Below are 25,079 nucleotides of genomic sequence, written 5' to 3'. Positions count from 1 at the left end.
ATAAATTATATAGTATATTATGTGTGGGGGAGCATTACCATATTATCCATGTATATAGATACATCTCCTACAAAACTAATTTTTAAAAATCACAAAAATAGTATACTCTACCAAGTTGGAGACATAACGTAATGGATGAAGATGTTGTTGAACATTCTTGAATTTTTTTTTGACCAATAAGTGTTTTTGTCACTAATGCCAAAGGGAGATATTGTTAACATTGTATTCATGTCTATTATCAGTAACATACACTTATTTAGATTATAAGTATTTACCAAGAAGTTAACAGTGTTAACCAAACATTTTAGTTGGTACCAAGTTCTACAATTGCTATCGAGTCCTTTGGACAGATTTTAGTTTGCGATGAGAAGTTACTACTATGGTGATGATTAGCAGTGTAAACTGAGCATCTCAATGTATGCCAAGTTTACCAGTGCAAAATGAGTTGAGCAATGCTTACCGAGTTCACAATTGATGTGATGTAAGTCTAGTGTTAACCAAGCTACCTAGTGTTAATCAAGTGACTCAGTTTATACAAAGCTAGTAGGGATAGCATTAATTGAGCTATGCAGTGTGAATCAAGTGATTCAGTTTATATGCCAAGTTTCATAGTATTCACTGAGTCACTAGTGCATACCGAGTTCAAGACTACTTAGAAGTGATCAGTATGGACTAAGCTTCTACATCTATCGAGTGTATGATGATGCTGAGCATTAATAGTAGATGTTGAGTATCAAAACCATGCTATGTTAGTCTTTAGAACCCAAGTTTGTAGACTTTGGCTGACTTTGTAATATTTTTGTAAACTTGCATTGTGGGCGACTTTGTAATTTTATAATTGGATTGGTATATATGTAATATATTGCTTCACATCTAGAAAATGGTATGGAAGTAATGTAATAAGCATAGAAGAAAGAAGAGACAATTATAAAGGCTATGATGGTATAAGGAGAAAAAATATTTATCTATCATAGCAAGGTGATTTGTACACTTAGAGGAATCTCATTCAGCAAACCAAGTTGTAGATCAGAGATCAACCACTGCTTCATCTTAACAAGTGGATCAATCCAATCCTTTAACAAGGTAGACCTAATAGTCTTGTGTATATCTCTTTACCAAGTGCATACTTTACTGTATTTTTGTAAATCCTTTTACAAGGTTGACCTAGTAGTCCTTATTGCTCCTAATAGGGTAGATCATTAGAACTGATCATTGTAAGCCTTAACAAGCCAATTTATACTATAGGGTAAAAGTACAAAGTTGTGTCACCTTTTAGGCTGACTTATTAGAATGACTGAATTTGAGTATTTCTTTCTAAAAATCTATTTTTCTTAAACATATGATCTAGATAAAATCATTCTAGCTAAGTTACATATGGTCTCACACTTTTACAATTGGTAATGTCTATTAAATGCATGTTTTATACTACTTCGTATCCGATTACTAAAAAGAGAAAATTATTTCAAAAAAGTGGCATTTCAATAACTCTTATTATTATTTATAATATATTTTTAATAATACGTAAATACCATTTTATAGAGATCAGAGTCAAGAATATTCTCATATAGAGTTTATAGTGTTTTAATTAGATATAGTATATTGTAATTAAAAAATTGTACAACCACACATTTTAACACCTAAAAATAATTAGATCATACCAAAAAAATCAAAAAATTATATGACATTATAGAAGAGAGAGTCCTCTTCTAGAATGTATAATTTTTCTCCTGGTTAGAATAGATTTGTTTTGAAAAACTATCGATTTCAAGTGAGTTGATATTTGAATCCTTATAAAAGAGAAAATATAGGTTTGAAGCTGATTTTTATTTTTTATTGTTCTAGATATGTATATTATCTATAGCATACTCTAAGATCAAAGGGAAATACATTTATTTCCATATAGTTTAGTTGTGGGAACTATACCCCTATTTTTCATTGTTTTTAATCACCTAAAAAATTGTGAATAAAAATTAGAAAAATATATCAATTCTTATTCCAAATAATTATTAAAAATTATAATCCAAAACTTTATCCATTCCTACACATTTTATTTTTTTACTTCATTTCCAAAGTCTAACTAAGAATAACAATTTTATGTCATTAAAGGTGAACAATTATACTTTTGTTAGCCTTTTCCATTACAAAAGGGTGACAAAAGTTTGTGCTTTTACCTAGCTTGTTGGCATCATCCCCACCCTAGTTTTACTTTCTATTTGGAAGATTTCTAGGTCACCAAAATTATGTGTCAAAAGTATTATGAATTCTTTAATATTTTTAGTTTCTCGTGCATGCAAATTAGATCAGAATATACATGAAGGATTAAGTTTTATTAGTTATTGATTCACTTCTCCCCTCTTATTAACTTAGCCTTTCATAATATTTCAAATAGTATCAACTATGGTCTCTAGTATCTACCAAGTTTGTAGTATTGGTGATGTAAATCAAGTGTTGACTAAGCCAAGAAGTGTCAACCAAACAATTCAGTTTATATGTCAAGTTTCGTAGTGTTCACCAAGTCACTAGTGCTGACTAAGTTGAGAATACTTGGAAGTTATTAGTACGAATCAAGCTTCCACATCTACTAATAGCTTGACAATGTCAAGTGTTGATAGTGGTTGTTGAGTATTAGAACCTCACTGCGTTTGAGAACCCAAGTGTTAGTAGTTGAGCTAACTTTGAGCACTTTGGGGGAACATGTATTGTACCTGACATTGATGAATTATAATTTCAATTGGCATATATGAAATGTATTTTATCACATCCAAATAACATATAATATATGTGAGATATAAAAAAGAGTAGAAGTGTGAATTGAAAAAGCTACAAGTAGTATAAGGAGCAATAGATATTTATCTATCACAACAAGGTGACCATTCCACTTCAAAGGAATCTCAAACAACAAATGAAAGTTGAAGATAAGAAATTAGCCACTAGTTCATCCTAATAGGTGGAATAGTTAAATCCTTCGACAAAGTAGAATTAATAGTCTTTGTAAATCTCTTTACTGGGCACATACTTCATTGTATATTTTGTAAATCCTTTAACAAGGTGGACCTTGTTGGCTTGGATTTTCACCCTTTATATTTGGTTACACCTTATAGTGAAAAACCCTAGTTCTATGTTTATAATTGTAAAATTTGTTAAAACCCTCGATGAAATCTTTCAAATTTCATAAACCCTTGTCTTTGTGCCCTAGCCCTCACAATAGTGGAAAGAAATGTTTTATTAATCACGTAAGAAGCCCTTATCCTACATTTTCATTCTTACATTTTTTGGTCATTTCTTTTTAAATTACTTTTCACGAAATAAAAACCCTTCATTGGAAGTAATGCCCTAACCATGGTTATTTCCTAGGTATTCGGCTAAGAATCTTAACAACGATGGTTTTTTTCTACCAGCCATCAATGTTTGGAAGTTTAATGGATAATGATTGTTGACAAGATGAAGTTTCTCAAAGTTTATGTAATGTCAGCAAGTACCTGCTTGACATGTGGCCATGGGGATGTTAATCTAGTTACTACACCATAAAAGTCTGAAGTTTTTAGACATTTTTGAGAGTACATTTGAATTTCAAGAGATTTCATTGGTTCCATTGAGTAGTAGGACCATCTTTGATATTGTAGTAATTGAGCTATTGATCTTCAAATGATCAATGCTAGTCATATTACTACTTCATAAAGAAGTGCAAAGTCTACCTAAAGTGGTAAAGCACCTGCTTTGCACATGTCTTTAGTGATGTCATGCAAAACATTAAAGTATTTCAAAAGGCATAAGATACATTCATTGTTGATCTTGGGAAGATCAACAGACAATGCTTTCCCCCAAAGTGAAGTTTCTCAAAGTTTCTAGAATACAAGCAAGTGTTTGCTTCCAAGCAATTTGAGTGAATTTCTAGAAAAAGTTTTTGGATTCCATTAAACCCTACTAAGAAAAGATGACATCTAGTAGTAGAAAGGTCAAGCAAGGATCTAACATGTTGGTTCATGGAGTAGAGTGGAAAGCATGGGTTTTCAAGCGCACTCCTATGATTACCGAAACCCTAGATCTGAGTGGAGCTTAATCTCAATACCCTCTTGAGGTACTTTTGATTAATGATATTCACATTCATTTCAAGTGTGTTATTCAAGAAATTGGTACATTGGAAATGGATAATGCCCTAGGTCAACTATTTATTAATGGATTTTTAGAAACCAAAGGATTAATTCATATCCCTCACATGCCTCATGAATTTTAAGTCAAATGGATAAGGTTTATCCTTAGCTAGGTGCATAATGGTCAGTTGTAATTGGAGCAACTAGTGTTGATAACAAAGAAGATGATTCACCGAATCACTAGCCTCCCAATGCTAGCCAAGGTCAAAATGACAAAAAACCTAGGTCAGACAGTGTTGGAAAAGAAAAACCTAGTAGAATGCTATGTTAGGAGAATGAAAATCAGTAGTGTTTCTGATATTGAATTGAAGTTTGGTATTCACGTCATTGCACATAAGATTTATAGCTCTAGAGGTTAAATAGTGTGTCATGTGAAGTTGTGGATTTAGTATAGAAGGTGGTAAAGAACAACTTGTAATTCAACCTTGCCAAGATATTGTTGAAATAGTTCAACAAAAATATGTAAAGTATAATAACTTCCAAGGATAACCCATGTAAGTTTGGTTCATCATTGACTTGTGTACTCTTTTATGTTTAAATTGTTTTTCCTTCAAAAGACACTATAGCATGGAGAAAAGATGTGATTTTGCTTTATTAGATAAATGAGTATATTGTAGAGATGGATGAAAATTATAATAGTATCATGGACAATTTTTTTTGATGTATTCAAAGAGAAAATGAGCAATAGGTTCTAAATCCCAAAGAAACCAGTTGAAGATTATAACGATGATGTATGTTTTATGGTGGATTGTGATAAAGTATACATTTAGGCAATTGAGCCTAGAATTACATGGGTAAAATATCTTGGCTATGAGGTCAAAATTGATGAAACCAAAGATATTATTGAAGCCCTTATTAATGAGCTAGTTGATCCTAAGGCTGCATATTTTAGAACATATGATGAAGAAAAGGAAAGAATTGCAAAACTAAAATCTAGTTCAACCCTTTTGTTAACAAAGGTAAAGGTGAAGATGTGGAAGCATAGGATGTGGATGTAGAGGATGAAGAAATTGAAGAAGAAGAGCCTTAAAAGAAGAAAGGAAAGGTAAGTATTATGAAGCTAGCCAAGCTATTCACTAAAGTTTTCGTAAGGAGATCTTCAAGGAAGAAATTTGACAAGGAAGGACGAGATATTATATTCAAAAAACCTCCAGCCACCTTCCAAGATAGATTAAAAGATCTAGAATCAGGAGCAGGAATAACAAATTACAAATCTTTAAAATATGAAATTAGGATAGTAGAGGAACAAAAGTAGATTTAAGGCCTGGTGATGAATAAAATGGGTAAGTGCAAATACTCACCAGATTACCTTGCCTTTCAAACTCCTAACATGTAGCATTTGATTAGGTCATGGGCCTGTAGTTCTCAAAGGGTATAGTAATGTGGTATGTATAGTTGGAAATTGTTAGAAAATGTTGGAAAAGGGCAATGTATTTATTGGTGGGCTATGATGATTGGATTTAAAAGGGGCATGGTCTATGGATGCTATTGATCTTGGGAAGATCAAAAGACAATGCATCCTTGCAAAAAGAAAAAGAAAAAGAAAAACTATGCTTTAAGAAAAGTGAGGAAGCACCTACTTGCCATGTGGACAAGTGGGACCGGTGGCTAAGAAATTTTCTTTATCATACTAGCATGGAAAAGCATGGTGATATGGAACATGTTAACTAGTGGGACAGTCCATGTGTTCCTAAAGTGGAATATGATTGTTTCATGAGCCCATACTTTTTAAAAGCCAAAATTGTAATGTTGTAAGGATTACCATGATTGACAATATTTGGAAGATCAATGATCTATGGTTCACTATTTGTGAAAGTGCTCTAATTTTAACAAACATAGGAATGCACCATGTTGACACATGGAAATTCTAAAAAGGAACTAATGCACATTTTTAATTTAAAAAATAAGTCATCAGATACTTAATGATCAATGGTTAAAATTCAAATTTTATGACATGGCACAAAATTTTGATTGCAGAGTATTGATTTTGATCAATGTCATTTCATGCAAGATTAATGCTTTAATAAAACTTTTAATTCACCATTATTGAGCCACAAGATTGCAAAATTATCACAATGCAAGTATTTCCTAGAGCTAGTGGTGTAGGACCACCTAATGTACAAGAACATGAGAAAGTTAAGATTCCTTATTTGAGATATTTAAATCCATTTGAGTCATTTATATTGTATTTGGCTCAAGTTGTAAAGGCTATGAAGCCATTTTGTGAAAAATGTAAAAGTTGCATAAAAAGTTGTAAAATGCAACATTGAGAAAGTTGCTAATAATACAAAAATGATGTAAAAAGGTATATGGTTGGTCTTGGGGGTAGTTAGGAAGGTTGATATTTTTGTGTTGGAAAATGCTTTGTTTTTCCTTGTAAGATGCCTATAATTGTGAAGTTTATTTAATGGATTTTGAAGGGATCAATATGTATCCCACTAATTGGTTGATTTTTAAGATGCTCTACATCAGATTGGTATCAGAGCTCAAAAGATTTTGAGCATGTAGATGGAAAGTGATCTAGACTAGGCATTATTGTGGTTGTTTTGGATTCTTTGTATGAAGTTTGTGGTTGTAGATTGGTGTTGGTTTTCTCAACTGCAAGGGGTGGACATGAAGGTCTACCAAAGGCCATAGGAGATGGTCTTGTGTATCACCAACAGACTGGGGAGAGAGGCATGATGGGACTCCTAGGTAAGGGATAGAGGTTGTGATGTAGCATGGAGGAGTGGACTGAGGAATGGGAAGCATAATGGAGGCGACCAACATAACTCCATTGATGGGAGTCATTTGCAAAAGAGATAAGAAAGTAGAGGAGGCATCAATCCAGTGATGATGTAGAGGAAAAGATGATGGTTTTAAAGGCATGAAGAGGCAAAGGTGAACGTAAAGATTTTTGGTCTAATTTTTTTCTTGCAGGTTATTGGTTCCATGTTTCCAAGAAACTTGGAAACTTTTCAAGGTTGGGAGTATGCTGTAGGAGCACCTAAAGTGCAAGAACATGAGAAAGTTAAGATTCCTTATTTGAGATATTTAAATCCATTTGAGTCATTTAAATTATAATTGGGTCAAGTTGTAAAGGCTATGAAGCCATTTTGTCAAAAACGTAAAGGTTGCATAAAAATTTGTAAAATGCAACATTAAGAAAGTTGCTAATAATACAAAAATGATGTAAAAAGGTATATGGTTGGTCATGGGGGTAGTTAGGAAGGTTGATATTTTTGTGTTGGAAAATGCTTTGTTTTACCTTGTAAGATGCCTGTAATTATGGAGATTATTTAATGGATTTTGAAGGGATCAACATGTATCCCACTAATTGGTTGATTTTTAAGATGCTCTACATCAGCTAGGGCAAGAATTTTTCAAGTTTTACAACAATCTGCAAAGTGATTTATAAAGGCAAAGTGGGTATGTCATCTTAATTTCTTGTAAGTAAAAAGTTGTGATTATAATAGGTACTAGAGTTAGAGAATTGATTCCAAAGTACCTAGGTTACTGGTTAGTGAGGGATTTTATGATAAATTAAACTAGTTGATAGATGTGAAAGTGTCCATGGGTAGTTTAGAAATATTGAAGAAGTGGTTTGCAAAATGAAAATTGGATACTTTGATAAGAAATGTCTAGGAATTTGATATAGGTAAATTGATTGTCCCTAGAGTCATTTTTGATGATGACCTACTGGCAAATATGGCCAAAAACATGATCTAATTACTAGATTTGTAAAACAACATGTGGGGGATAATCTTTTCAGTGTTTTACCTAAAGGAAGGGCACACAAGAATATGCAAGACCAAATCTTGACATACCATTATATATTAATTTACCCCAGGGTAGTAGGAAGGACCAAAACAAAAAGAAGATAGATATAACTCCTACTTGGAAGGCAAGGGGTAGTAAATCAATAAACTCTCAATACCAACTAGTGGTAGGTAGAGAATCCTCTTCATTGAGTTCTAAATTGGTAGGAGAGATGTTTAGTACTCCATTACATGAAGATCGAGCTTACAATGAAAAGAATGTTTCCTCAATGGGAGATGCATCTCATAGACCAGATGTGATAGGTGAAATGAATCATAGGCTAGGATATGGGAATGTCATGAAAGATCCTTTTAATCCTAGAGTAGTTCCATATGGGTAGAAAAACCTTATAAACCTCAATGATCTTGCTGATTTAGAAGCAACTTTTATAGATCCAAAAGAGGTATACTCAGAAATAGGAAACTAAGTTGCAAAAGAAAAAGGCAAACATGCTCATTTGGAAAAGGAAAGAGAACAAGCCACATGAATGCTCTCATTGAGACAGATAATTTGCTCTGACAGATGGCTACCCTAAAAGATCAGAATAAGAAATTAGAGGAAAGGACTTTAGTCCTTCATGCTAATGTTTTTGGGGATATAGATAGTTTGAGATCCAAAGTTCTAGAGCAAGAAAAGCTCATAAGCCAAAGGAAATAACATGTCATATCTCAAGTTCAACCCTATATGCCTATCTAGACAAACCATGTAGAACTAGTTGTGAAACCCATAGATAAAGGAAAAGGTAAGGCTATATGAATCCAAATAAATGAACCTCAAGTTATACCAAGAAAATCCATGAATCTTCCTATGTCTGAATTGGATCTAGATCTAGAAAAGGCTAGGAAAGAGAAAGAAGATCTTGCTAGAGAGCTTGAGAAAGTGGAAAATAAAGCTTAGGCAACAAAAACTAGGAGAAAGATTTAATTTATCAAATCCAACTCAGCCTTAGCCACATGGCCTAACTTGTACACCTAGGCTGTAGCCTCTATACGTACTTGTAGACCAATAGTTTCTAACAAGACTATATCTCAATCCACCCCTACTTCATCATCTACTATTAGTACCCAAATCGCTATTTCTGAAATGCAAAAGTCTCAAAATATTGTCAATCACCAGACCAATGCAACAAGTCCATCAAATGCTATCAATTTTCAAGAGAAACCTATATACATGGAAAAATATAGAAAAATATCATTCTTAGGTATCCTTGGTTTCCCACATCTGATATCATTTGACCTAAGAGGCAAAGTTGTGAAGTTTTCAATAAATAATGCTCTTACTTGTGAATGACATTTAAGAATCTTTATGGATATGTTAAATGATTTTGACTTTGAACATGAAGATGTAGTGATGAAGCTTTTTGTATATTCATTAATTGAAGATGTCACAAACTAGTTTAGGAGACTACTGGGTGATAGTATTAGTTCATGAAGTGATTTAGAAAAATTGTTCAAAGAGAAATATGGAGATAATAGTAATGTTGGTTTTATGTTGAATGAATTCAAAAATAGAAAAAGGAGCCCTAATGAATCTACATTTGATTTTAATGTAATATTTTAGAAAGGAATGTACAAATTATTCCAAGTTATGAGATTGAATGAGGATGTGTGCCTTACAACATATTTCAATGCCTTTGATAGTAAAATGGCTTGTCAGCTAAGAGATAAAGAGGCCAAAACTTTAAGAGATTCTTATAAGATAGTTGTGAATATTGAAAATAATAGAAAAGCATCTGACAAGCTAGGAAGGAGAGATGACCCAAAAATTTTAGTAGACAACCAAGAATGTAAAATTATCCTTATATTACTCAATGAAAAGATGGCAAATCAATTCCTATTCAGACCCAAAATGTGAAAGTGAAGGGTACCCTAGATCCCCTATTAAGTAATTCTATTAATAAGAATGATGATGTGCCATGATGCATCATATGCCAATCACCTCACTCCTTGGGTTATTGTGTAGTTGCTCAATCATTTTCTATAGAACAGAATGTACATAATGAGGAGGAGGAAGAAGAAAAGATTCATGATGATATAAGTTGTAATATGGTTAGTATGTTTGATGATTATGAAGATTGTAACCTAGAAGGACATGGAAATGATATTGCTAGTCAGAGAGATGTTTATCAATTTCATCATCAACAAATATTCTCAAAGGTTGAAAATTATGATGAAGATTGGGTTTGTGTTGCATCCTCAACTATTGATCATGTAAATTTTAAAATACCTTTTAAAGAGGAGATTGTAAGAATTACTACAGAGATGATTTCCCAAGTTCATAGTATTTATAGTTTGAGAAACATAATAGTGAACAAAGAGGCTGGTAAACCTTTTGGTATCTTTATTAAAGATATTACACATAAGATGAAGGATGATAGCAAGAAAGATAATTAAAAAAAAAAAAAGATTAAAGATAGTAAGGTTTAGAAATGGGAGCCTAAAAAGAAGGTCCAATTTCAAAGAAATGAGACACCTAGAGCAATGATACAAGAGAAGTCATGATCTAATTTTGCTAAGAACATAATAGTGGCTACTATTCAATAGACTACACCTCCAGGTATTCTTGTAAAACCTATTATGTCTGAACCTATTAACATGATATCTATGTTGTCCAAAATAACTATCAAAGTGCCTTTATTTAAATTTTTTAGAATTGATGAACATAAGTGTAAAGCCTTGTCATGGTTAGGTGGAATGAGTATTAGTATAGATACTATTGAGAAAAGTGTCATACAGTGAACCTATTATAAATAGATAATACTAAGAGCGCGGGTGAATCACTATTTTCAATCTTTCTAGCCATAACTGGATATTATTAATTACTTTACCACATCCATAAGAAAGTAAACCAATAATGCTGAATAGTATAAACAACCATACACAAAGAGAGATAATAACACCATATTTTGTTAACTAGGAAACCCTAGCCAAGGGAAATCCCCAGTGGGGATGAAATCCACTACATGATTCACTATATAAAGAATCTAGTTAAGGATATTGACCTTGTCAGGAGTCTATGAAGAATGTATAGTGTCTCAAGTCCCTGTTAGGAGACTAGGCCTTGTTAGAAGCCTCAAATCCATTAGGAGTTGCTTCAACCCTATTAGGAGTAGGTGTATCATATACAAATGTGTGCAAGAAGAGCCCACTACCCTAACATGCAACTATGCAATGAGATCTTCAGGAAATAGGTACACATACAATTCTGATATACTTGTACTTTAAAAATCTTTTGATTAATTATTCCTCATATAAGATTGATTGTGCATAACTTAATCTACATCATATCTAACATAACAATGCTTCACATCATATATCACAATGTCAAATTCACTTGTTACTCACATTTTACAAGATCATATCAACTTCATAGTCATTGATCACACATCATTATCATCATGTACTTCATCTCACTTAACTTTGCAAATGAAGTTCTTTACTTATACCAACATATTGATAAGTTCTTCCTTAGTTGGCTCACATAATATAACTAGACTTGACTCATAAATAAATAATAATTAAAATAATAAATCAAGTTGTTTAACATAATTTTTTGACATGCTTTATTCTATATTGAATAATCACCGTGTTACTAATTCCTTCATAACTTGAACTTGGTTGATTGTATGGACATGCACACTGGTATACGCCATCATTATGTTGTCGTACATCTCTAGTTAACTACACAAGATAATATTCCAAGGGAATATCCTATTATCATCAAACCTATTATGTTGTTGTAACACTGTCTAACACTCAGAAAATTTACTTTTCAGATGAGCAAGATTGATCTGCAAAACAAATGTCTTTCCATAAATGACAATCATAACATACCATATTTGATTGATTTTACATATTGCCAAAAATCTTCCCATTTGGCGTTGATGGCAACATTTTGAGAAAATTTGCTAAGTCCCAAACATGTTGTCACACAAATCAAAACAAATAATCATAACATAATTAAAAAAAATTGTATTCATGTTAAAAAGGATACATCCCTTATAACTTGTTATTACAACTTATTTCTCCCCCTTAAAATTATAATTAATTACAATTTTCCATATATCTCCCCCTTTGACATCAATGACAAAGGTATAAAAAAGAGACTATCAAAATCTAGTAGTTGCATCAAAACTTGGAAAAGCAATCATTGAAGTTGGTTTTTAACTATGCAAAATGTTTCTTCCAACTTTCTTTTAGTGCATTAGATACACTGATAAGTGCACATAGGGCATATGTAGCCAACTCTACTACATTCATGTTTGTAGCCACAAACTTGTCATAAGAAGATTTTGCTGACAAACATTCCTCCAGTTGATTCTCTAGCAACATTATTTGTGGGAACAAGTGTTCTCTTATGAGAATGAATCTCTTCAAAGATTTCTCCTTTTTTCCTTGTAAGTCCCTAATGCTGACATGAAGTATCTGTATTGAGGTCTCAATGGTATCCATCTTCTAATTTTGCTTCAAAAAGTTATTAGTGACCATTTCAAGCTCAAACACTTTTTCTTTGATCCAATCATCAAATTCTTGAAGATAATTGTATGCCAAGTTGCACTTAGCATAAGCCTTTTTTCCTTCCTCTATGCACTGTCTCAATGCTTTAATACATATACTCAAAGTTTCTATATCATTTCTCATATTAGTGCACATGGTATTTAGGAGTTTACCATTATGCTCTATTTGTTCTTGAATTATGGCCACATTTATGAGTATTGTGAACTCATCATCAAAAGGTTTACACAAAATCACTGCATGTTGTTGAATATATGCAGGGGTGTCAATAGGGCTTACTAATTTCTGTATTCTATTCAAAATTGAGGTCAATGTATTCTTAATTGACTTGATTGATTTCTTCTTGTCAAGAAATTCACTCAAGGAAGGCAAGAGACTTTATGCTTCATCTTCTTCATCTGATTGTGCTACAACTGCTACTTGAGTAGCTGGTGTAGATGGTGTTACTGCTACTGGTGTCAAGGGTACATTTTTAGTAGTTTCTTCACTACTACACTCAATTTTCTTTGTAGAAGGAGCTTCTTCTTCCTTTGGCTCCTGATCCTTTTCTTCTACTTAATATGATGAGCTGCTATAATCTACAATATTACCAACAATGGTAATACCAAAATCCTTGAATGGATCATCTATTTTGTTAATTGTCACCAATGGTAATATGTGGTGAAGAACTTGGTGTAGCTACTAGTTCAAAACTACGAGGAGGACTACATGTTGTAGGACTAGCTTGCTTTGTCTGCACACACTTCTTAGGTGTCTTTCTTGCCTCCTCTAGCTGCACACTTTCTTTGGGCATATGGTTTGCCTCTTTTGCCTATGCACTTATCTTAGACATAGTAGACATGTATGAAACTATATCCTCTTGAGTTTCCTTATTAACTTTTTCATAATTTCCTCCCATAAGAAGAATGGATCTCTTCTTATGTCTTAGAAATGGTGCTATACCTTTCAAAATTTCTATTATTTCTTCCTCATTATTTATAGAACATAAATTTCTCACCATATTCATTCTTATTTGTTTATCTTCTTCTATAACTCTACTCTTTCTATTTCTCAATCTATTATACAAGTCTTCAGGTATCTGACCTCTTATACTATCAAATCTCTTATATTTAAGAATCATGTTTCTAACTACAACATTTTCTAGCTATCTCCTATCCATATTATTACACAAATTATAGTATTTATTCAACTGTACAAAATTATCTTCATTAATGATTTGCATGTTTAGATTTTCTACCTTTGGCTTCCATTCTTTTCACAATATTCATGTTTTTTCTTCTTGATTAGCTAGCTCAACTGGTCTATCACTAGTTTCATCTTTTGATTTAGATGAACTAATTTGCAAGGTTCTTCTCTTTTTTATTGGGAAACTTGTACTCTATTTCACTCTTTTTTAAAGATGATTTTTGGTCCTTTCAAGCTTTGTAGCCTTCCTTCTAGCTAATGTTTCTTCAGACTTCACTAGGTTCCTTGGGGGTTACTACTGCTCAACTACTGCATAAGGCACATTAGGTGTCTACAGACTTGTTTAAGAAACTATGACCTCTTTAGTAGGTCTTGTACTATAATAGGTGTAGGGGTCAAAAGCTCAGATCAACCATTGGCCTTCATTTCTATAGCTACCCCTTTGACCTCATCAAATTGTTTCCTAGTCATCCAAGATTATTTTAAAATAGAATCAATTACTTTCTCCATGTTTTTCTTTGAATCCTTCATTATTTGACTAGTTTTAACTTCTCTCATTTTCTTGGAATATGTTCCCCATCTAGGAAATCTAGAATCAACTTCAAAATGAAGGATTATCTATGCATACCCTTCAATCAATTCCTCACTCATCTCATATCCCATAGGTTCAATGAATTTTACCCAAGGAACTACTTCCTCCATACATGTGAAATCTATCTCAACCATAAAACACAATTCATCCTTATACTTCTCTACTAGCATAGGAGGTATTCTATACCATTGCTTCATTTTAGCTTGGAAGGATTTCATTATTCTATCAATATCAGTGTTCGTAACTACTTTAGGTCTTGAACTATATGCTTGAGTGATTAGCTACATTGCACACTCATTTTCATTCTATTATGAGATTCTAGGGAAGTTTTCAGTAGCATAGAAAAATATATGTGTTAATAGGGATTCAAATCTAAAGACTACGCTCCTTTATTTCTTGATCCTATATACGTTGTCTAACAATTGTGTTTAGATAATATCACACATGTTAACTTATTCACCTCTTATTGCAAAGTAAGTTGAATGAAGAAATCTCACAGGTATTGAATCTATCCTAGATCCATGATTGTACTTGTATCCCAAAATCTTGCAAATGAGTCTCACTACATCATCTTGAATGGTGTTGACTTTCTTGTTTCTACCATCAAAATATGTACTGATATTCATCTCAACTATCTTGTGTAGACTCTTATTGTTTACTAGATTGCATCCTTCATTGCTCAAACCTATGACTTTGTGAACTAGGTCATTGTCAATACAAATGATAGAATCTCTCAGCCATAGAAAATCATCATGTTCTCTGCACAAAATTATCCTTGTCCATTTGTTGTTATTGAAATATATGTAGAACATATGCTTAACTAGGTTAAGTTGCTCCAAGTATCTATGTCTAGGTTTCAATGGCAAGTCATTATTGTACATCTTCTCCAATTCCTTATGAATCTCTAAGTCACCTATGCTTTTGATATTACAATGAATATATCCCCTTATATCTTTGACTTGAAGAACATTTTTTGAAACTTGTAAAAATGATCCAATAGGGTCATCAAGAAAAGAAATAAATTGGTGTTTCTTGAAATTGTACCTAGGTTTGTTGCTTACACTAAAGACATTTTGTCTTTCCATTCTTGAAAGATTATGCTCAACAATTCAAAAAATACCTCAATTTCACATATTAGGGTTTCCAACAACTTTGCATAATTGTAGGCCTCTTAAATACTCCAAATCTTGCTTCAATCTTGCACACAAACTTTACACAAGAAAATGATGTATGCAAGTTAGTTTGCATCCTTTAAATCTTTCGTAATCTATATTTCACATTAATTGCCACTAGTTTAGTATACTACCTCTATGCAACAGATAGATTAATCTTCTAATATATCCTTATCTTGACCTTATCAATCAATGCACACTTCAATATCAACTTCCTTCAATGTCTGCTACATAATATCACCTACAAAACCTTTGATACTAACAATAGTTATTAATAACTAATACTTTGTCTTACTGAGAGTGCTCAATTATGGTAAGAAGAGTCACAAATAATAAGTGACTTCATTCTCTTGTTAGACACACCTTTTGTATCTATATGTGCACATCCTAGTTCCTTTGCACCTTCTATATCTATATGTGCACAAATGATTCCTTTAATTCATTTGTCTGCTTCTTGATTTATTTCTTCAAACTATCATCATTTCTTCTATTATTTCTTCTATAATTATGATTCCTATTTAGGTCTCTTTTCTCCATTCTACAAAACTTCATTTTTTGTCCAAAGTAATTACATAGCTAACATATAGGTACATTTATTTTCTGTTCATTTAGCTGGTCGTCAGGTGCTCTGCAATTCCTTGAAATGTGTCCAAGATTGTTGCATCTATAGAAAAAAATTTGTCTTCTTTCTCCTCTTTCATTACTATGAGATCTTCTTCTATTTATTACATGGTTAGTGTTCCTATATATCCTACTATTTGCATTATTTCTATCAAATATAGGTTTCTTACAATCTATTTCATAATGACCATATCCATGACTATTATGGTAGTAAGACTTTGAAATGGGTTTGAAGGACTTACCTTTGCAATCGACTTTAGTTTCTTTAGGTTCATCACACTAGGAAAAAGATTCCTTTCTTTTCTTGTCCATATCTTGATTATTTTCTTTAATTTTCTTAGAATGAGTGATATCATCTTTGTCCTTGGGTGTATCGTCTATCTTGCTTAGATCGTTATTGCTTTCAGGAGTATCAGATTCTTTTCTCTCAACAAATTTCTTATTAGATTGAATAAGAAAGAATCCAAGTCTAGTCTTATGACAACTAGGTCTTTGTGCACATATTTTTTCTCCAATCTTATCACTATTAGTATATAATTTTTCAAGTTGCTACTTCATTTGTACCAACTCACCTTTCACAATGGTGTTGTATTTTTCTAATTCCACATACTATATCTTAATATATTCCAATTTAGATATTACCTTGCTTACCAGGGATCTCAAATCTACATTTTTAGCTTTAATTTCAGAGTCATTCTTTCCTCCATTTTCCTTAAGACTCAACTTAAGTTCAACTATCTTTAACTCATGTTTTAGGATCTCATTTTCTTTCTTTAGATCTTCAATGTCATCACCACTAGTCTGATTATTAGGTTCTTTCTACCTTAGGTAATCTATTTTTTACTTCAATTCACCAATGTAGACTTTTGCATCATTGTATTTGTCTTTAAGGCCATCTCTTTCATAAGTAAGGAGATCAATGTATTCAATTTCTTCTTCAATTGTTCCATATTGATAGGGATCTTATTCAAGCCGTTAAGCCTCTTTTGAATAACTAAGCTATGGTACCAATTGTTAGAAATAGTATAACAACCATACACAAAGAGAGATAATAAGAACATATTTTATTAACTAGGGAAACCTTGGACAAGGGAAAGCCCTAGTGGGGATGAAATCCACTACATGATTCACTATATAAAGAATCTAGTTAAGGATATTGACCTTGTTGGGAGTTTATGAAGATTGTATAGTGTCTCAAGTCCCTATTAGGAGACTAGGCCTTGTTAGAATCCTCAACTCCATTAGGAGTTGCTTCAACCCTGTTAGGAGTTGGTGTATCATATATAAATGTGTGCAAGAAGAGCCCACTACCCTAACATGCATCTATACAATGAGATCTTAAGGAAATAGGTATACATACAAATTTGAGATATTTTTTGTACTTTGCAAAATCTTTTGATTGAGAATTCTTCATATAAGAGTGACTGTAGATAACTTAATCTACATCATATCTAGCATAACAATGCTTTACATCATATATCACAATGTCACATTCACTTATTACTCACATTTCACAAGATCATATCAATTTCACAATCACTAATCACACATCATTATCATCATGTACTTCATCTCACTTAACTTCACAAATGAAGTTCTTTACTTACACCAACATATTGATAAATTCTTCCTTAGTTAGCTCCCATAACATCATTAGAGTAGGCTCATAAAGAAATAATAATTAAAATAATAAATCAATTTGTTTAATACAATTTTTTGACATGCTTTGTTCTACGTTGAATCATCACTACATTACTAATTCCTTCATAACTTGAACTTGGTTGATCATATAGACATGCACACTAGTATAAATCATTATTATGATGTCCTATATCTTTTTTTAACTATGCAAGAGAATATACCAAGGGGATATTCTATTATCATCAAAATTGTTATGATGTTGTAACACTATCTGACACTCAGATAATTTTCTTTAAAGATGAGCAAGACTGATCTACAAAACAAATATGTTACCATAAATGACAACCATAACTCACCATATCTGATTGATTGGTCATATTTCCAACAAAAACATAGTGTTGGTTGAAGATAGTGGCATTGTATCACAAATGCCTCAATTTTTTTTACATGATTCATCTTTGGCTTATTTACAAGATAGTGACCCATTTTTCCTCAGTCTAATTATTAAAGGGAAAAGTCTAAAGAATTTTATGTTTGGCTCAAGAGCCTATAACACCATTATGACTTTCAAAGTTATGGAAACCTTAGGACTAAAAGTAGATACCAAAGTGTTTTCATATTAGTCAAGTTTGTTATTAGTGACACACACTTATTTAGATTGTATATAGGTACCTAGCTTATTATAAAACTATTAATGTTTGCTAAGTATTTTAGTTGTCACTAAGTTCTTCAATTTCTATTGAGTTCTTTGATTAGATCTTTGTGGTTATTGAGTAGTTATAGTTACAGTAAAGATTAGCATTGTAAACCATGCATCTCAGTGTATGCTGAGTTTATGAATGCGAGTTGAGCTATGTAGTATTCATTGAATTTGTAGTGTATGTCATGTGAGTTTAGTGTTAACCAAGCTACTCAATGTTAAAAAGGAGATTTAATTTAGACCAAACTTGAAGTGATAGTGTTTACCAAGTCATACAATGTAAATCAAGAGACTCAATATGTATGACAAGTTTTCATAGTATCTATCGAGTCACTAGTGCAGACCGAGTTCAAGACTACTTTGAAGTGATTAGTGTGGATCAAGCTTCTATGTCTACCAAGTGCATGATGATGCCAAGCATTGATAGTGGATTTTGAGTATCAGAAGCTCAGTGGGTTAGTCTTCAGAACCCAAGTGTCTTCATGTGGGTCAACTTTGTAATTTTTGTGGTAATTTGTATTGTGGCCAACTTTGTAATTTGTATAATTGGATTGATATATATGTAATTCATTGTATCATATCCAAAGAATATGTATGAAAATGTGAAGAATTAAATCTGAACAAAATCAAAGAAAAGTAGGAGTGAATTACAAAGGCTACAATAGTATAAGGAGCAGCAAAGTCATATCTATTATAGCGAGCTAATCAGTACTTAAAGGAATCTCATTAAGTAGATCGAGTTGTAATTCAAAGAGCATCTACTATTTCATCCTAATAGGTGGATCTAATCCTTTCACAAGGTAGACCTAATAGTCTTTTGTAAATCTCTTTATTGAGTGCATACTTAATTGTATGTTTGTAAATTCTTTCACAAGGTGGACCTAGCAATTCTTATTGCTCCTAATAGGGTAGATAATTAAAAGTGACCAATGTAAGCTTTAATAGGCTATGTTTATATTGCAATACTAAATTTGTGGGTATCATCCCACCCCAATTTTACTTTCTATTTGGAAGGTTTCTAGGTTTCCAAATCTTTGTGTCATAGTGTTATGAATGCTTTCATATTTTTAGTTTCTTATGCATGCAATTAGATCCGAGTTTACATGATGGATTATATGCTAGTTGAATGGTTGGATTAAGAGTTGAAATTGTTGAAGTTTTAGAAGTTACTAATTCACCCCTCCCCTCTTAGTAACTTAGCTTAGTCTTGAATATTTTGAATAATTGGTATCAAAGCATTGTGGTTTTGAGGAGAAAGTCTAACAACTTGAACAAAGATCAAGGCTATAGAGATATTCAGACTTGATAATGCTATTGATAATTAGAAGCTAGATTTGGAAATGGTCATTTCTCAACTCAAGAAAGTGAAGGAGAAACTCTCTCAATCCTTAGAAAGAAGAAAAGAACTTCCAATTTAGATGAATGATCATCTCTAAATTGAAGAAATAATTGAAGGCCTTCACTCAAGAAATTCAGATGAAGCAATGAAGTAATCAATGAACTCCTAGAAAAGAAAGGATCATTGCATGAATAGGTAAGTAAACTTAAAAGAGAACAAGAAATTAAGTCAATAAGGTTATGTGAAGTCATGGAATAGAGAAACAAGATAAACGAAGAGATAGATCGAAGGAACAATGAAATTCAAAACCAATCCCTTTAGCAAGTAGACCTTATTGATTAGCTCTCCAATACAAATGAGGAAATCATGAGCCTAAGATTTGAAAATGAAAGAATGAGGAATGATCCAAGTTTTGAAAGGAAAATCAATGAAAGAATGAGGAATGATCTAAATAGTAAAAGGAAAATCAATAAAAGATTATAGAATGATCTGAACTCTAAGAAACAAGTCAATGAAAGAATGATGAAACCCCAAGTAGACATGAATCAATTGAATGAGAAAAATCTCTATAGGAAAAAAGGAAAAGTAGGAATTGGATATATAGAAGAAGGAGAATCATCCAAACAAGGAGCTCAAAAGAACCAAAGACTTACTTGCAATCACTATGGTAAGATAGGTCATACATCAAACAAATGTTGGAGTAATGGAAAAGAAAAATTCAATGGAAACTTCTATAATTGCAATCGGCATGGTGATAAGGCTAATGAATGCAAAGAGAAGCCAAGATGTGAAGGAAAATGTCACAAATGCAGGAAACATGGACACAGGTCATCAGAATGAAAAAACAAGGTATTTAATCTAGTAGAGAAAATTGTGAAATCAATATTTGTTTGGGACTAAAACGTCTCATGAAGATGTCATTATTGTGGAGAATTTGGACAGATTGGAATAAATTATGTAAACCATCATTTGAAGAAAAGAGACACTACCAAAAGATGTTTCATTTGTACAAAACTTGGTCATCTTACCAAGAACTACATAAATACTGGTAGAATTGAAGATGAGAAAAAGGAAAAAGCTGATAACATCCAAAATTAGACGAGAAAAAAATGGGTTCCTAAGTCTACCAAGGACACAAGTCCAAGTAATAATGATCAAGTCACTCAAGAATTGGGTGACTCTATCATTTCTACTTAAGATATCATAGGAGAAATTAGAACTATGCTATCAAAGGAGACATCCAAAATATTTCCAAATTGAAAGAGAAAAATGATCCAACTTAGTATCTGGATACAAAGGAATCATTGAGTACATGTGTCTATCGAGTAATCTTCTCTATTGAGTAAGGTTGGTTCACAAGACTCTACTTAGAAAAGCCAGAAGTGATAAAGATATCTATGGTTACCAAGTCATGAAGACTTCACCGAGTGCTCAACATAAGCATAGTGGATGATAGTTTGTCAATATGATGTCATTCAATCTACCATCATACTAAGCATTTATCACAAAATTTTAACAAAAAGCATGAAATTGAAGTCATTTCCTACCATGAAATTTCAAGTTCTATTGTGAAAGTGTGATCATAAGAGCTTCCAAGCAATTTGAGTGAATTTCTAGCAAAAGTTTTTGAATTCCATCAAAACCTACTGAGTAAATATGGTATCCAATGGCAGAAAGGCCAAGCAAGGATCTTACATGTCGGTTCATAGAGTGGAGTGGAAAGCACCTATTTTCAAGCTCACTCTTGCAATCACTAAAACCCTAGAGCCAGGTGGAGCTTAATCTCAATATTGTCCTAAGGTGCTTTTGATTAATGATATTCACACTCATTTCAAGTGTGTTATTCAAGAAATTGGTACATTGGAAATTGATGATGCCTTAGGTCAACTATGTGTTAATGGAGTTTAGAAACCTGAGCACCAACACCTAGAAACCAAAGGATCGACTCATATCCCTCACACGACTCATGAATTTCAAGTCAAATGGATTATGTTTATCCTTCTCCAAGTGCATAATGGTTAGTTGTAGTTGGAGAAACTAGTGTTGATAACAAAGAAAATGATTCACTAAATCAGTAGCCTCCCAATGCTAGCCAAGGAAAAAATGACAAAAACCCTAGGTCGGGCAGAGTTGGAAAAGAAAAGCCTAGTAGAATGGGATAGTAGAGGAATGAAAATAAGAAATATTTATGATATTGAATTGAAGTTTGGTATTCACATCATTGCACACAAGATTTATAGCTCTAGTAGGTTAAATAATGTGTCATGTGAAGTTGTGGACTTGGGATACAAGGTAGTAAAGAACAACCTGTCATTCAACCTTGCCAAGCTATTGTTGAAATAGTTCAACAAAAATGTGGAAAGTATAAGAACTTCCAAGAATAACCCATGTAAGTTTGGTTCATCATTAACTTGTATATTCTTTTATGTTCAAAAATTTTTTCCTTCAAAAGGCACTATAGTATGGAGAAAAGATGTGCTTGTGCCTTATCAAATAAGAGAGTATATTGTAGAGATGGGTGAAAATTATAATAGTATCATGGACAATTATTTTGATTTATTCAAAGAGAAAATGAGAAATAGGTTCTAAATCCCCAAGAAACTAGTTGAAGATTATAAGGATGATGTATGTTTTATGGTGGATTGTGACAAAGTATACACTCAGCTAGTCAAGCCTAGAATTAAGTGGGTAAAACATCTTGGTTATGAAGTCAAAATTGGTGAAACCAAACATATTATTGAAGCCCTTATTAATGAGCTAGTTGATCCTAAGGCTACATATTTTAGAACATATGATAAAGCAAAGGCCCAGATTGAACTTGAGATAAAACTTCCTCAAGCAGTAAACAAATGGAAGAAAAGAATTGCAAAACTAAAATCTAGTTCAACCCTTTTGTTAACCAAAGGTAAAGGTGAAGATGTGGAAGCACATGATGTGGATGTAGATGATGAAGAATTTGAAGAAGAAGATCCTCCGAAGAATAAAGTAAAAGGTAATTATTATGAATCCAACTAAGCCTTCACTATAGTTTTCATAAGAAGATCTTCAAGGAAAAAATATGACAAGTAAGGAGGAGATATTATATTTAGAAAACCTCTAGCCACCTTCCAAGATAGATTAAAAGATCTAGAACTAGGAGCAGGAATAAAAAAATTCAAATCTTTAAAATATGAAATTATGACAATAGAGGAATAGAAGTAGATTTAAGACTTGGTGATGAATAAAATGGGTAAGTGTTAATACTCACCAGATTAGCTTGCCTGTCAAACTCCCAATGAGTTATTAGAAAAGATAAAGCCAAGATTGGATTTTATAATGCAAACTGTCAAGGACATAAATGGGAAAACCTTGAGGCAACTATTATTGAGCATATCAGATGTTGAGGTAAAAGAGTCATTGAAAAAAAATAAAGAAAAATTGAGTCTAAAGTTTAATACTTGTATAGTTTTGATCAAGACATTAAGCATGTTGTTAGGAAAACAACAGAAACTAGGAAGAATATTTATTTGTTACATAAGCCAAGTGATTTTTTAGTCAATGTCAAAGATGATGATGATGAAGAGGATAAGGAGAAAGATGAAGAAGAGAATGTTGAAGAAGTAACTCATTTTGACAATGACAAGGATGAAGAGGATCAAAGACAAGAGGCTACTGAGGAAGAAAAGCCAAATGATGAGGAGACTGATCCAATCAAGATAGCTGCAATAGACATTGCCTCACTTCCTCATTCTCCAAGAAAACCAGTAACCACATCAAGCATAGAGACAACACCAACAAGTTTGATTGTGACCACTAGTGCCAATCTAATTTTCCAATCACTCTTTTCTCCTACTCATCTTAGTACATCACTAATAGAAGTGACCTCCACTTCGTCTACTGAGTTGCAGATTCCTTCGTCTATTGAGTTGAGTACTTTAGTTTTGATTTCTTTAGTTTTGACTTCTCCAGTTTTGAGCACTTCAATTTTGAGCACACGAATTTTGGATTCTTCAGGTATTTCTATAAATATTCCTTCAATAAGCACAATATCAAGTTTCATAGTTAGTCTTAGCATATCTACATTTTTTTCTATTTTGGGTACAAAAGAAATAAGTGTAAAGATAGTTGAGCCCAAGGTTCAACTAAGCACAATTTTTTTGAGAAAAGGTAAAGAGCTAGATGAAGAGATTGATCTTGATGAGGAAATTGTTATCCCAAATTAGGACATTTCCAAGCTCACCTCAGACCAAATGTAGTTATTTGGTGAACTCTAGAAAAAGGCTAAACATCAGAAACTAAGAGAGGATAGAGATAAGGAATTTAAGATAATTGAGGATGCAAAGAATATTTTGGCAAAGGCCATAGGTATTGAGGTTGGCTCTTCTCAACCAATTTTGTATCAGTTGGTAAAGGTAGTACAAAAATTCAATGAAGATGCCAAGGGACAAGAAAAGTTAGTACAAAAAGAAAAAAAATGAAATTTTATAATAAAGTGCTAGAGCACATTGGTCAGTAGATAGACATTCACTAAGTAGAACTTTCTATAATTTTGGGTAGTTTAGAAGTATCTTGTACAAATGTGCCATCACTTTTTGGAAAGCTTTGTGATGTCTCTAAGTTTACAAAATAAATAAAGGATAAATTGTCAAAAATAGATGAAGATTTGAAAGCTAGTGCTCAACAGCTACAACTTGACCCTAGTTCAAGCTCTGCACATTTTCAAAGAATACAATTTTTGATAGATATGCAAGTAGAACTACTTAGAGAAGAAGGAAGAATAAGATCCACATTGATTTATATTTAAAATATGATTCTTACCATCATGGATGCATTGTAGAACCATATTGTACATTCAAGAGCTCTCATCAATGAAAATAATTTCTCCATTACAGATCACATGATAGAACTATCAGAAGACGTCCAAATTGCACTTCACACATGCAAGATTCTGAAAGAGAATTGGGATAACACCTTGGTGATTATTCTCAATGTACATTCAAATTTTCTATCTCATTTGGTGTTATTATGTAAATAAATAGAATAAATCCTTGGCATTAATGTCAAAAAGGGGGAGAAAAGATATATTAGAGAAAGTCATATGTTATGAGGAAAATTATGCAATAAGTTGAAAGATCAATGGGGGAGTATGTTATGTATAGAGAGACATATTGTATATAGCAAGAAGATGTATATTATAATATATGAAGGAGCCTCACCACATATACATATATCCCTTACAAAATTAATTTTGAAAAATCTCAAAATTAGTATACTCTACCAAGCTCGTATTATAAGGTGATGGTATTAAGGAAACTTTCCTATTTGGTTTTGGTTGATAAGTGTTTTTGTCACTAATTCCAAATGCAAAGATTGTTGACATATCAGTC

This window comes from Cupressus sempervirens, chromosome 9 (assembly GCF_028749045.1).
Source record: "Cupressus sempervirens isolate cs-2001-9-10 chromosome 9, ASM2874904v1, whole genome shotgun sequence".
Taxonomy (NCBI): domain Eukaryota; kingdom Viridiplantae; phylum Streptophyta; class Pinopsida; order Cupressales; family Cupressaceae; genus Cupressus; species Cupressus sempervirens.
This window is presented reverse-complemented; position numbering follows the sequence as displayed.